The sequence below is a fragment of the Pipistrellus kuhlii genome, unplaced genomic scaffold (genome assembly GCF_014108245.1).
Source record: "Pipistrellus kuhlii isolate mPipKuh1 unplaced genomic scaffold, mPipKuh1.p scaffold_m20_p_7, whole genome shotgun sequence".
In the NCBI taxonomy this organism is placed as follows: Eukaryota; Metazoa; Chordata; class Mammalia; order Chiroptera; family Vespertilionidae; genus Pipistrellus; species Pipistrellus kuhlii.
Window position 1 is genome coordinate 21,252,101 of NW_023425573.1, and position 15,752 is coordinate 21,267,852.

General features: G+C 36.7%; 1 protein-coding gene across 14 annotated transcripts in view; it reads right to left on the reverse strand.

Moving 5' to 3' along the window:
- The window catches only part of DOCK10 (dedicator of cytokinesis 10), a 208,645-nt gene that overhangs the window by 150,248 nt on the left and 42,645 nt on the right, over positions 1-15,752 (reverse strand). The gene's annotated exons all lie outside the window — the stretch shown is intronic.

Sequence of the window (15,752 nt, forward strand, 5' to 3'; positions counted from 1 at the left end):
GGTACAGACAAAACAATCCATAGAAATACCAGAAGGCAGAGACTAAGGGTGAAGAGGAGAATACCAATAAAGAACATGAGGTCTAGGTCAAGGAGGAGTTCATATAGGCACAGAGATCTAAGCCAGGCCCTGAACATGGTAGGACTTGGTAAGAACTCCCAAAGCAGATCTTCACACGGGAATGCTGTTGAAGTGACTGATTCCTGGGCCCATTCCAACTCCTCAGTAGGTCTCATAGGGGGTTCTGTAATCTGTCAATATGAATATCACCCAATGTCTAATAACTACCCTTTGTTACAAACATCCACATAACTTATCTGAAGATGCGACATGGACCACACTTTAAAAAACAACCTGGAAGCTAGTTCACCCGATAGTTTTCTCAGGCAGAGAGTCAGATAGTTATAGTTTCCTGTGGGTCACCACCTTCCAATGCAAATTGTTTTGTATATTAGAATGAAATCATATTTAGAAAATCAAATAATTTCTTTCCTTATGGATATACAATTGGGCCGAATGAACTAAACAGCCATATCACCCTGACTGTTTGGGGGACCCAAGAGATAACCCTGGAGTGAAACCAGTCGTAGAAAACTTGGCTTCAGTTATATCCCACCCATCCTTCAATTTCACTTCATTTCTTCTTCATTGGCCATTTCTTACTTGGACTTTGTAACGCTGGTCATACTTGTCTCCGTTATTATCTAAATCAGGTTTTCTCAAACCTGGCACTATTGACATTTTGAATCAGCCACGCAGGGGTTTGTCCTGTGTATTGCAGATGTTTAGCAACATCCCTGGCCTTGACTCCCAGTAACCCTCCCCTCCCACACCCCTTGCTATGACAACCAACACAGTCTTCAGCAATGGCCAAAATTCTCTGGAGGGTGGACAAGGAGGAAAAATTCACTCCCGCTTGAAAATCTCAGATCCAAATTTTACTGCAAATTATTCTCCCTCAATATTTCTTTGATGACAGCTTTCAGGCCCCAAAGGCGCTGCAAGTTCACTTCAGACCAGGCTTAGCTCCTCTTGAAAGCCAAGTTGATAACCCCTTGTTCGCAAGAACCTCAGAGCTACTGGCCTTAAAGTCTGTCCTCTCTCTCACTTTTCTATTTGCCTCAAAATCCCACTATCAGAATTAGTCTGTGAGTCTGGCTATCTGTTCTTATTCTGGGCTATCCCTATTAATACACAGCTATTGCTTGCCTGGGGGAAAAACACACACACACACAAAAAAAACAAAGCCATGAGAGTCTTCAATAACTTAGCACATCACAATAGGCACGCTGGCCACCAAGGCAAAGCCCCAAAGAATTAGAGAGAGGAATGGCATTGTAATGGTGTGAAAGATAAAGTTGGGAGTATGGTGTTTGCCATTGTGGGAATGATCACCGTGTTTTGATTCCTGGCCTTCCCACTTACTTGCTGGAGGCCTTTGGACAAGTTGCTCAACCTCTCTGAACCTGAGTTTTGTCATCTGCAAAATAAGGATAACTATAGTGGGTACTCCATTGAACACTGTGAGGCTTAATAAGAGTATATTTATAAAGTGCTTAGCACAGTGCCTGGAATATAATACAATGTCGATGAAGTCAGCCCTAAGTTTAATTGTGCACAGGAAGTGATCTAAGTGGGGCTGCTACAGTGTGTAAAAGGGGTTGCAAACAGGTCTAGTGTTTGTTCTCTGTGCATCAGAGGGAGAAGGTGAGGGCACAAGAAGGGCACTAGCTGCTTTGCAAGTGGCATTGAGAGGGAAAGGACATTCCAAAAATAAAGGAAGTGTCCAGAAGACCCTCTTAGCTTGGATGTGGATAATTAGGTTAAATAACCCTCCTCCCATGCACACCCCATCCTTCCACAACTGACCTCTTTGTGCTCACTGGATCTTGCAACACTGGCCATTTCATTTTTCAATCCCACTGTGTACAACTACAAAAGCTTCTAATTACACTATTTCTGGCCTCTCCCTCCATCCCACACAAAAGACCCAAATGCCAAGGAAGTTAAGAAAGCCAAGACTTAACCAATATCATATGCTTTTTTATCTTTTCATGGTTACTTTTCTGCCTAAGCAGGACTGTAAATTCCCCAAGCAATAAACAGTATCGTCTTTATGTCTGAACTGCACTGCATTTCCTACTGGCATGTGGCAAATACCAACATTATAATTATCAATTCAATGTTTCAAACAGGAGAAAAGGGCATTGCTTTTCATTCTGCTTTGTCTTATCCTTCTCCCTCCTCACAACTTTCCAAGACCACTGCAAGGTTTAAAGTACACTGACAAGGAGACATTTATTCTGACTGTGTTACATTTTGCAAGGGTGTCATAGATCGGGAAGGAGATCTGTTACCTAGAGGTATTAAAGGCCTTTGGCAGCATTTAAAATTGGCATCCCTTTTGCTTTGGTTGGCATTCAGAAACCAGTTTTGTGGTCACTTCTTATCTCTCTGTTCCCATAAGTGCTGAGTGGAGACTGCCATGGGCAAGTCCTCTTCCTGTTCTGGGCAGAGAGCATCTGTGTTCAGGTGAGAAGAGCATTGGTTGGCAGTCGGGAGGCCTACATTCAGGAAATCAGTCTACTCACTGACGCCTGAGGAACCTTGGGCAAAACGGCCCTCTGTGTCCTAAAGTCTTTTTCATCCCCAAATTTCTATGTTTTTAAGTAAAACAACTTGTATCATCCATTCTGCAGACCAAATAATGATCTGGCTGAGAAAATAAGCTATTTCTTTTTCTTTTTAAACCTCAAGTGCTGACTGGAAAAGAAAATCTTACACTAGAGCATCTCTTTCTCCACCTCTTTCAGATGCTTCGTGATTCTCACTCCCTGTTCCCAGCTAGATTTCATTGCAGAAGGAAATAGCTGCACCTTCTTGCTAGATGACCTTGCCCTTGACATGGTTTGTAAACAGAGCATTGAAAGAATTTAGCACTGTTTCACACCCACGCATTACATCTAACTGATATGATCTGGGTTTACTATGAATATTCAGATTCTTTATACATATAGTTCCTTTTGCTTTGAGTGTAGCTACAAAAAACAGAAGTCAACCCTGGAAAACCAGCCCTTTCAAAAATGCCTGATCTTCAGCATTGTCCCCCTCTGCTCTTTGGTTTCCTGTGCCCATTGCCAAGGCTGAGTCCTTGTACAAGAGCTGAGTTTCTGATGTATGGGGAGAAAAAAGCTGAGTTAACTTAGGCATGGTACTTAATATCTTTTTCTTTATTGTTGTAACTGAATCCTGTACCCCTTCACCTTCTAGAGGACATAAAATAAGTGTCCTGACCACACCTGGACAAAAAAAAGATCCTTTTTGCTTAACTTAAACTTTCAGAAGAATGACATAAAGGAAGAAAACACCTGGATTTATACCAAAGACTCGCCTGGACCCTGCAATTGTAGTTTAAGCACCCTGCTCCTTCCTGGGCTTATGAGGGCCTGCTATTCAGTCCTTCCTAAGGTCACAGGCTACCTCCACCTTCTCTCTTTATTCCCGTTCATTCAGCTAAGACCATTTTCTGTTTGCAACCATATAACACTTGCGACCATTTGTGTATTTGTTCTGTCAATGGATACAGATCTTGCACTAAATATTTGATAGTCATAAAACGAAAACAACTTCTTTGCTTTTACAGAGTTTAGAGAAGGTAATTTGACAAATGCTATCATGGGAGGCTTGCATTAGAAAGCACTAACAGTCAACAATTAAAAATCTCACCCACAAATTTCTTTCTAAGCCCTAAATAACAAACAAATCAACCAAAGCTCATTTTTCTTTCTCAACACAATTCCACATGACTTTATCATTATGTTAGTAAATCATCATCCACCAGGATAATAAAATCAAGGACCAGGTACTCATTTTTTATTTCCCTTATCCCTCATCTGCATATCTAGCTAGTCACTAAACTCTAATGATTATGTAATGTCTCTTAATCCTCCTTCCATTGCATCCATTTCCTTGTCTAAAGCCAGGTTTGGCTGCCATTCCCCAGTTCAGAAGCTTTCAATGGCATTGCCCTTGTCAATATTTGTGTTTCCAGATGTGTGCTCCAGAGCTTCACAGCATGTGAGCCAGTGTTCAAGATCAGAGATAACTAGTGCTCAATAAACTTGAGAAGCAGTGGGCTGAACAAAGGCCTCCCTTCTCACTGAAGAGCTCCTCAGGGCTTTACATCACCAACAGGCAAGGTGAGGCCCTCAAGGAGTGTGTACTAGGCAGGATTTCCCAAACCAATTTTTGCACAGCAGCATTTTCATATAGAACACTTACTGTTCTGTGTCACACAGGCTGGGAAATGGTTATCTGCAACCAGCATATGTGTTGAGACAGAATTTAAAATAATTTAGAAAAAGAAGACCACAGTGGCATCTTCTCTGGGGCCCACAGGAATTACAGAAGTTTATGTGAGGAGGCAGGTCAGGCTGAATCAGGGTAGGTGCCAGGTTTGGTGCTAAAACAAAGAGAGGAAAACATGCTGGCTGGCTGACAGAAGCTGGTGGCCTCAGGGTAAAACCTCTGCCCCTCCCCCAATCTTGGCCCCATTCCTTCTTCAACTAAGTCACTAGATGACATTGCTCTTGTCATCTCTGCCAGGAGTGATTGTTCAAAGCAGTATTACCAAAATACTTGTGCACTTCACTCAGGCAAATCCGTAACTTAAATAAATACTTAAAACATTTCCTTAAACTGAAGAAAACTTAACATCTACTTAAGTATGTGGTTCAGGGTTGATGGGGCCTTTGTGAAATCCCAGCCTAAGAGGATGAGGCACGAACATATTTTCATGGTTGTGTAGTAAGCACTGAAGTCAGCATGGAAAATAATCCATCACCCAATTAAAGTAAAAATATGGGACATCTGAATCCTCCCTCAATCCCACCCCCTGCCTCTAGCCTTCAAATAGCTAGTGATAGCTCTGGTATGGTTTGTAAATAGATTTTTAACAGGATTTGCTGCTTTTCATGCATTAGTATTCGTATCTTCTATTGGTATTATGTTGCTGGAAATTTAATTGTCAGATATTTATAATCACCCTCCCCTTTTATTATTTTTAGGTCAAGAAATGATAGTCTGACTTGTTTTTAATCAATTATACCAGTGCAAATCTTTCTGAATCAGGATCTGGAGTGCACATTTCTCAAAGTATCATTTTCAGCCTTACACTTATTTACATTAATATCAAAATCGTTTTCTAATCATATTGGCCAAACATATCCTACATATTCTAGGCAGCATTCTCACTGGCTTCTTGAAGTCAGAATGCTGAATTAAAGTGAAACTCTAATAAAAACTGTAAGAATAACAAGCAGGCAGTCTATGACTCAACTTGGTCCCACAATTGTGTTTTTCTGCCAGTAGTGTTTTAAAATATTTGAATTAGTTGCTAGCATTTAAAAATTGGAAGATTTCATATAAAAGCCCTGTTTACTAGTTTCTTTTGGAAAATTCAAGATGTGACTACATTGATCCTACCTTCTGTCATGGAAACAATTGCCCAAGCAGAACAGTAATCATACCCTTTGGGTGGTCCATGCCTTCTTTTGTTTGCTATGCTCCCTAACACTCTCATACATCTCCATGTCTAGCCTTCTTGGTCTGTAGGCATTTGACTTAGTGTCCTATTTAAGGCCATGCCTTTAGTAAGATAATTATAACCGGGAATCTGCTCTAAGCCTTACTTGCTCCTTCTACATTAGACAACCTAAAAACATTTACTGCCCATATATTTTCAGTAAATCCAGGTCTATCTCAGATCAATAATTTACTCCTAATGATTCCCAAATGCTGATAATATATCAATATCTTGACTGTAGTAATAAAACTATGCTTCTTTTCTAACACTTCTACCAGAATGTCCCCTCCTTGAATGCATGGGACAAGAGAATATTCTTTGCATTTCTAAAGCCATAGAAAGCATCACAGTACATCACATTTATTTTTCAATTTTTCAAAATAAAAACTATTTGGATACCAAATCAGCTCTTTTGAGAACCCAGTGTGCAAATCTGTGGCATGGTTCAGCACCTCTTCATGTAAATGATGGGAACTTGATGCTAAGCAAAACTTCTAAGAAGTGACATTTGTTTTAAAGAGGAAATACATTATTTTGTCAATTAGTAATTTTATATTAAAAATGAAAAAATAAGAACTTCAATATGAAAGGTGGTCATGATGTTACTAAATTGTTTATCTATAAAGTTAAAATGATTCTTACCACATATTTTTAGGATATGAGGATAAGGAACTGAGCACTTGGTCATTTTATACATTCAATAAAATAAGAATGACAGATTAGAAATAATCTCAAAGACACCTGATATTTCTAAAATCCTATCATGTTATGAGATGATAGCTATGAATGATTAATGAATAATCGTTTCAAACATTACATTTCTTCTCTACATTTATCCTTGGAAAATTAAAGGAATACTATTCTTCCTTCTCATATAAATTCCCTGTATCAGTAATCACATAAATCACAATGAAAGACCACAAGAGTCTTTTGAATAATTTAATAGTTTCATGGAACTATTTCCAGATGTGCTATGGTTGCATTTTTTTTTCTTACACTTTGAAAGATGGTCAATAGAGGATTCTGCCATACCTCGTAGTCCCTAGCACTATTCCCTTGTAATGACATTTCTCCTGCTAATGTCAAAGGAGATGACTTAACAATGGATTTACCCCAGACATCTTCCTTCCAAAGCACCAATACCAATTTCTTGGCTATCCACAATTTCCACAGCCATGGTTTCCTGCTGGACTGCTGAGGCTCACTCCTCACGGCTCCAGACAAGTACTTTTCTGGCCTCTCTGTTCTCAACACTAAATCACACAACTTTAAATTGTCCTGGCCATATAACCCAAATATGATGCCAAGACTTTCTCTGCTGGCATCTCTTGTAGCAAATAACAAAAGCTTATAGCTTTAGTCTCATTGTTCCAATAGACAGGTGGACTGTACATCAAAATCTGCCCTCTACTAGAAAACAAAAGCATGAAAAAATGTAGAGAATCATAAAAAAAATGAAGAAGGTCAATAGGAACTGAGCGTTGCCCCAAGCTTTTCTTAAACTGTGAAAGACAAGTAACTGTTTTAGTGTAACTATAGAATGGGAATTTTTATTTCAAAAACAACAGAAATGATGATATGAGGAGTTCAGAAGTGGGAAAGTCCAAGACAAAGTTATAATGAATATCTGAAATTCTCCAGGTCAAGATTCAGACACAAAACTGTATTTGAATCATTTCTTGTCTGCCCTCATCTCCCACTATAGAATCCACAATCCAGCTCTTCTTGGACAGATTATTGTCTCCTGTTTTCCTCTGCTGAAATCTCATGGAACTTCCTTCACACAGCTCTTGTGGAAATTACTTTATTTCTCTTTAGATTGTATTCATTTAGTATAGGCCAATTGCTCTGTTGCTGTGAGATCTTCTCAGACATAAAATTAGTTGCTTAGTTACCTTTCTATCCCTTTGAAAGCTTAGCATCAGAATTTTAATACAGCAGGTGCTCCATAATTACTAAGATTTACTTGCCTTCCCTAAAACGTCCATACAGAGCATTCAGCTATGAAGTCTGAAGCACTATTTCTTAAGAATTTGTTTGAAAATACTTAAAGAAAAAGCTTGAATTTTATTCATGCTTGCAGGAGGTGGCAACCTATAAAACTTTATAATATTTTCCTTCTCCCGGGATTACTTTCAGCGAAATAAATTTCAATCCTATCATATCTCCTGTATATAAAAATGTGCTGTGTTGTTTTTTTTGTGTGTTTTTTTTTTTTTCAAAGAGCCATATTTAAGTACCGAGTGAAATGCTACCTTGGAAATTGAAATGTATTATTAATCACATTATTAATGGCTTCCAGTGAATGTAATTACTTACTATCTATAGCAGAGTTCAGCTAATTGATTAACATTACCCTGTAAAAACACAAGTGGGGACAACAGACTGTCTGACGCCTTTGGCTATTTGGCTAACATAAAGTGCTCAGCATATATCATCCATTCTCCACTGGATCTTTCCCTCCAAATTCTTTCAAAAGACGTTTCTGAAGGGCCTGCATATTCCTGACACCTAAAACATATGTGTACACTAGGAAAGTGTGGAAGGAGGCTGCCCCAGTAATGGCTGTCTGTGTACATTCACCATGGAAAGATAAGCCTATTTGATAAAAAGCATGCTCCTTCGCATTAGCTCGATATGACACATGCCACTTTGAATATACAAAATAAGTGTCGCATGGCCTGTTAATTTATATAAGACTGAATTTCTGCTTTTCTGCAACTGTAAATTCCATAGTGCAATTCCCAGGGCAGCAAGAGGGAAATGTTTGCTTTACTCTTATTTTCTAGAAATCTTAAGTGTTTATTTCCTCCATCTGGAAGTCAATGAGGTATTACCTCTGAGATGTGAATCATAAAACCAATTACACAGTCTTTAACTCTGAGCAGTTATCACACAGCATTCCTGAGACAAAGTGGACTAACTCTTCTTCTAAAGACACAGAAAAATGCAGTGTGAGAAAGCATACTATGGATTATATAACAAGTTTCCTTGGAACTAGCCTTAGAACTTACTGGGTTTATGGTCAATTATATTTTACCGAGGCTGTGAATAAACATGAACAAATGCTACTCTGCCAGCTAGCTCATGGTGATAAAGTTAAATATCGCATCCTAATCACAAATATTCAAGTAAAAAATAGATGTTCACATTAATTATATCTGTGATGAAAAGAAGCAGAAATTATACATATATTTGCAAACCCTTTACGTGTAAAATATTTTTGGTGCTGAAACAAGTAAGAACTCAGATCCATTAGATACAGATCATTAGGATCAAACAGATAAATTTCCATCTATCTTCTAGTCTTGTCCAGTATTAAGTTTGCTTTAAATGGCTTGATGATGTACATAATATCTAAAAATTTCAGTGTTTGCCCAGTGGCTTGGCATTGGGTTGGACATAAGCAAAATACTGTTTTCTAATCAGGTATCTGAATGTGCCATTATTTTGGTGACTATGACAGAAAGTAGGTTATGCCAGTGACTATAATGTCTCTTCTTATGATATAACAATAAGAAACCAAACCAAAAATTGGTTCTGTGTCCACCATCTATCTTGGGTTGTAATACTGTTTAACTTTGTGGTTAAAAATATCTCTAGATGAGCCCTGGCTAGATGGAACATCATCCTATACACCAAAAGGTTGCAGGTTCAATTCCTAGGCAGGCGCATACCTAGGTTTTGGGTTTGATCCCCAATCAGGGAGCATATGGGAGGCAACCAATCAATGTTTCTCACATAGATCTTTCTCTCTCTCTCTCTCTCTCTCTCTCTCTCTCTCTCTCTCTCTCTCTCTCTTTCAAATCAATAAATGTATTCTCAAGTGAGGATTAAAAAAATTCCTCTTGATGAGCTAAATACTAAGTCATATAAATACATTTTGGAAAACTAAAAGTACATATGAGTAGGTGGAAATCACAATTATTTGCAGGGGCATGAGAGGAGTGTGAGAATGTGTGAAGGAGATCTGAGTAAATTTCCTCAGCTGTTTTCATTTTTTTTTTTTATCATATACCAATATACAAGACTTACCCTTTCACAGCATACACTTTATACAATTTAAAAAATATTAAAAAGGAAAACCGAGAAGCTTTATTCTTTCTTGGTTTACCCTTCTACAACATGTTTTCTAATACCTATTCATTAAACTTGGAGGGAAACATGTAGATAGAAATCATTACCAGTTAAATTTTGAAAGAATCCATCTAATACCTTTGAAGGTGGAGTCAGATAACCATAGGCAAGTAAAACAATGTTAAATTATGACCATGATTAAGCATGAAATTCAAGCATGCATGAAACAAAAATAACAAGGAGAGAGCTAATAGAAAATTATATATTAAACATTTTTATTGATGGAAATAATTCCCATGTAGTATTTAAAGAATTTTTATTGATTGAAATAATTCCCATTTAGTATTTAAAGAATTTTTACTATTTGAAATAATTCCCATGTAGCATTTAAAGACGAGACCCAGAAAATAACCTCTAGGAAGTAAGAATAGTTTATGCTTTGGAATTGTTAAACCACAAGAAATATGAATCTAAGCCCAAGATAATCATCTGAGGCAGGGCGGGTCCTGGAGGTAAGTCTTTCTCTGATGGATTTGCTATAGAAAGTGTGGGGCCTGGCCCTGCCAGGTAGCTCAAGTGGTTAGAGCATCATCCTGATATGCCAAGGTTTCAGATTCCATCCCCAGTCAGGGCATAAAAACTCAACCAATGAATGCATAAATAAGTGAAACAACAAAGTGATCCCCCCCCACCACCACCACTCCTCTCTCAAATAAAAGTAAGTGAAAATATGAGGCCTGGGTCTCAACTCCATCCAAAAGCCCTACCTCTCACAACCTACCCAGCCACTATTCTCCATTTTCTGCTTCCAGTGTGAACTTCAGCACATCACTTCTTTTAATTCAGTAGTTACTGAGTATTTGATATTCTTCAAAAATTGATGATAAATTGACATTACGGCTAGAAGGTAAGAGATGAAAGGAGATAACATCTGCTGAGATATATAAATTCTATCTCAAATTTTTGTCCTCACTGGTTTTATTCTCCCAAGGTCCAAAATAAGAGATTCAGTCCTAAATGGCTAAATAGGGTGGTAGATTGGTATTTCCATCCACACATGGCTCCTTCGGAAACTCTGGCTACCAGGCTAATAAATATAATATCATAGTAGTGTCCACATCCAACTACATAGCTACATGGCATGCACACTTGCAAGTATTAACTGGTTATATGAATATAATGAGGCTGAGTGTTCAAAGGCAACACAAGGTTACAAAGTTTGTTTACTCTTTCAATTGTAAATTTTGTAAAACCTAAATACTGAACAGTATTTGTGATGAATATTTAATTTTTAAATCAAAATGTTTTGTAAGTATACACTGGATTTTGGTGATTTAATGCAAAAAACACAATGTACAATATCTCATTAATAATTTTATATTGCTTATATGCCAAAATAATAAGAGCTTGAGTATATTGGATTAAAGAAAATGTATTACTAATCTCACTAATTTTTTTAACTTTTTAAAATGTGGCTCCTAGAAAATTAAAAATTATATGACTCACATTGTATTTCAAATATAAAGAGTTACTTTATGTGCTTTAATATCTTCCTCAATAACATGGGAATAAAAATAATTTCCACCAGTGGTTGTTGTGGCAACAAGAAAAGATAACTGCAAAGTTCTTAGCAAAGTACCTGGCAAATTGCTGGAAGTGCTCTCTAAATAGCTATTATTTTGTGAACACAATTTCCATCTATAGTTTCTCTGACATATAAAGCAGAATTTGGAGATGTTCTGTTCTCATAAAGTGCATGAGAGCAAAGGAGGCAATTTATAACAGAAGGAATTTCTGATGCTTAGACCATCTTGGTATGACAAACTCACTTGATATATATTGAATTTGTGGGATGTAATCTTAAAAAATAAAATATATTTCAGAAGAATAAAGTAGATTATGGGAAATAAATTTCAAAAATTCTAGACTTTACCCCTGAATAAATCAGCTCCATGGCAATAAAATCTGAGAGAATAAAACAACTATCCAGAGAAATTTGCTGAAGCTCAATAAAAATACTGTGTACATATTTAGTTTGCTAAAAGATTCATTTTATCCTCAATTGTGTTACTCAGTTTTCACAAAATTTCATTATATTGATTGAAGCCTGGTCCTTGAGGTTAGCCTTATAATCTACTCTTCTAAAAAACACAGGAACAAACAAAATAAGCACAACCAAGTTTTTTGTATTTTATTATTTTTGAAAGTTAAGGGATTATTGTTACCACCATCAATTTGTTAAGTCTATTTTCCTAGCCATATAAGTATATATTACTACTTGATAATACAATCTTTTTAATCTTCATACTATGGCTTCACACTCAAACATATCTACATATTTACATATATATTCTTATTTATCTATGTTTATATATAGTTGAATTTGCCCATCATATTTAGAGTTTCTGCATATTCTCCATACACATCCAATTTTTCATTTTTTATCATTGTGGTGATATAAAATTTAAAATATTTCTTTTTAGATTTTGTATATATTTTTTTTATCCATTAACATTTCTAAATTTGTATCTTGGAAAACTGGAAAGATGCAAGGTTATGTATAAATGAGATGATACTGGAAATTTACTAAACCTTTGTGTCAAAGATTTGTGATACTAATTACTAAGCCTTCAATCACATCCAATTAATACTTGTACCCAAGGAGAAGATCCAATTCATTTGCCCATTTTCCGTGGCTTTGAATTCAGTTCAAAATTAGTTCACGAGGAAAAATGACTGCCAAAGATTCATTCTCTGTGCTATTAAGCCCACCTCACCCCATCTACAGCAAACCATTTAAAGTTCCACTCCATATACACAAGCTTCCTTTTCCAGGGGGAATCTATTAGTATATTCAAGATTCAACCTCACTACTAGTAAAATGAAATAAGAGCATCAAATCAAAATTAGAATGCTTAGAAGTTGTTTTTCCTTATGCAACTATCCAAAAAGATGAATTGGGCAGAACACATTAAAATCCCTATAGTAAAATTTTTTTTTATTAAAGTAGGATATTTATTATAGAGCAAGAAGAGAGATCATTTTTATTTCCTTTGAAGTAATTCTTACAGTTTATTCCTCTCCGGTCTTCATTTTATTCACAGGACACATATATAAACACTACATATTCCAAAAATATGAAATAGCTCAAATTATTACTAACTGCAAATGGATTTATATACTGTATAATAGAAAATTATAAAAGTGAGGTCATTTATTCATTCATCAATCATTTAATTGATATTACGTTCTGTCAGGTATTATGTCTCATTCCTCAGAACTTAGACTTGTATTTCTAATTTCCTATTTGACATTTCCATATATAGATTCAAAAACATAACATTTTAACAGATTTTCTTGTCGAATCATTTTCTGCAGTTTTTCCCATCTGAATGGCAACTCAGTGTTCAGGTAAAAAAACTGAACAAATAAAACAAAACAACAAACAAAAAACTCTGAACATTAATCTTTGAGTCTTCTCTTTCTTTCTCTCATATGTTCAATTTGGAAGTAAATTCTACTGGTCCTACTTGATATATATACAATTCCCACCACTTCCTACAACCTCAATGGTGATCATCAGGTCTTTTGCTGGGATCACTGAAACAGTTTCCTGGTTGATGGTCTCCCTGCTTCAACGCTTGACCCTCTGAAGCCTTATAATCTATTTCTACCCTGCTCAGGGCCCTGTAATTATCTACCAGGCACTGGTCTAAGCTTTTTTGCAAGTGTGAACTTACTGAATTTTCAAAATAACCTTTTACAGTAGTCACCATTACTCTGTATTTTAGCAACTAAAAAACAAAATAACCTTTCACAGTAGGCACCATTACTCTGTATTTTAGCACAGGGAGGTCAAGTCATTTGTCAAAATCACACACCTAGTAAATGGAAAAGATGGGACTCAAACCTTGACATTCTGGCTCTACATTCCATGCTCTTAACTCTGTGCCTACTCCCTCCAATGGCTTCCCTTCTTGTTTTTGGAAAAAAACCTAAGTCTTCCTAATGGCCTGCCAAGCCTGCCATGATCTTCCCCCATGACCTCAATGACCTCATGACCTCACCTCCTGCTACCTTTTCCATGGCTATCAGTCACAGTGGCCTCCTCACTGTTCCACACTTACCCCAGTCTTCTCACCTTACTGGGACTTTCACCTTGGCTGGTTCTTCGCCTGACTCATATCCCTACCATACTCCCTCACCTTCCCATCTTTCCTCAAATGTCACCTTTTCACTTAGGATGTTCCTAATTCCCCGTATTGAAGATCTTACTAATATACCTAGATACTATTCTAAGCACTTAACATATATTTTACTTCGTTAAACCCTCACAATAGCTGTGGGCTGATGGAAGCATTACCTCCATCTCACACACAAAAAAAAAAAAAAAAAAAAAAAAAGTCACAGATGTTAAATACCATATGGAAGGCCACACAGCTGATAAGTGATGAAGTCAGGATTCCAGCCTAGAGCCTGTGACTTTAGGGTCTGTGCGCTCGCTCTCTCTCTCTCTCTCTCTCTCTCTCTCTCTCTCTCTCTCTCTCTTTCTCACACACACACACACACACACACACACACACACACACACACACTTTACTGACTAATGAGTGATGAGAAAAAAAGTTTGTTCAGAAGCTTGGAGCCAGAGTAAAAAGAAAACAAGCATATTCGGTTAAAGGAGGATAAGAGGTGTAAGAGGTGGAAAGTCTGGATTATCTATTTCCAGAGCCATGTTTCTCAGAGTGTCATCCATCAGAATCACCTGGGGGTGCCCGCTACAAGTGCAGATTTCTGGGATCCCCTCCAGACCTTTGATATGGGGGCCAAGTGCTCAAGGACTTGTATAAATAAAAACTTCTAAGTGATTTTAAAACACATTCAAGTTCTCAAAAACCTAACTTGGAAATTAGAAAATGTTTCACCTACTTAAGTTTATGCATTAAGCATCACAATCCTAACAAAGCATTTACATAAGAACTAGATTTGCAAAATATACTACCTTCATAAAACTTTTCAACGCAGGGCAGTGATCTTTGGTGGGTTTGTGCAATGGTGGATTCCAAGTACCTAGAAGAGTGATTGGCTCATAGCAAGTCTGCAATACAGAGTTATTGAATGTGTGAATTTTGGAATGGCCCAGAGGAAACCTTCAAGATGCACACCCACTTTGTTTGAGCACCTATGATTCTGAGTGGTCCAAAATTTCCATCAGTCTTCTCATAAAAAATAGTTTTATCATTAACTCCTTATAGGTGTGAACAGTGGAAATTATACTGGCTCTTGGAAACCTTAATTTTAAGTGTGGCTTGAGGCTCTGGTTTTTAGCCCAGTGTGATATAAATCTTTCTGACATCCCCCCCCCCCATTTTCTTCATCAGTAAATTCATCATCACCTCATTTGATGTCCATAAAGGTAGTAAAAATAGAAAAAGCTTTGAGAAAACAAGGAATTGTTACTAAGTGAATTATTTTTTATTTCTTAGTTATTCTGAGATATAACTTTTTTTAAAATCTCTAGCTATAAAATTTTATGGTTTAATTAGTAAAATTAGGAAATATTGGCTTTTAAAGATTGAGATGCATGATTAATACTCATAGATATAGAATATGTTAATGTTATTGACAAGAGTCCAACTGAGAAACAAAAGTCTCAACTCTTTTCAGATTTAATTTGTGAAAAACCTGTAAGAGTAATGAGTAAGAAATTATTCTTAATTAGTGTTTCCTTTTAGAGATAATCACAGCCAAATAGTTCAAAAATAGTATCGCTTTTCAAAAATCAAATATTGTTTTGTTAAAGAAGTTAGCATAAAATGTTATAGCTTAGCATTCTGTCACTCAGAGGCTCAGGCCAAGCCAAATGACTTTCATTTAAAAACTTTTAGTGCAACAGGTATTTTTCATTCATTATTCACTTGATATCTGAACTCAGAAATCTAAGAGAAAAAAGTCGATTGTACTGAAACCACCCAGACTTCAATGTCTCCTCAATTTTGGAAACTTTAGCATATTACCTCTACCTCAAATGGAATTTCAGTGACTAAGCAGATCTCTTCCTGAACCTGAAACGAGGAAAGGCTTAATCCTC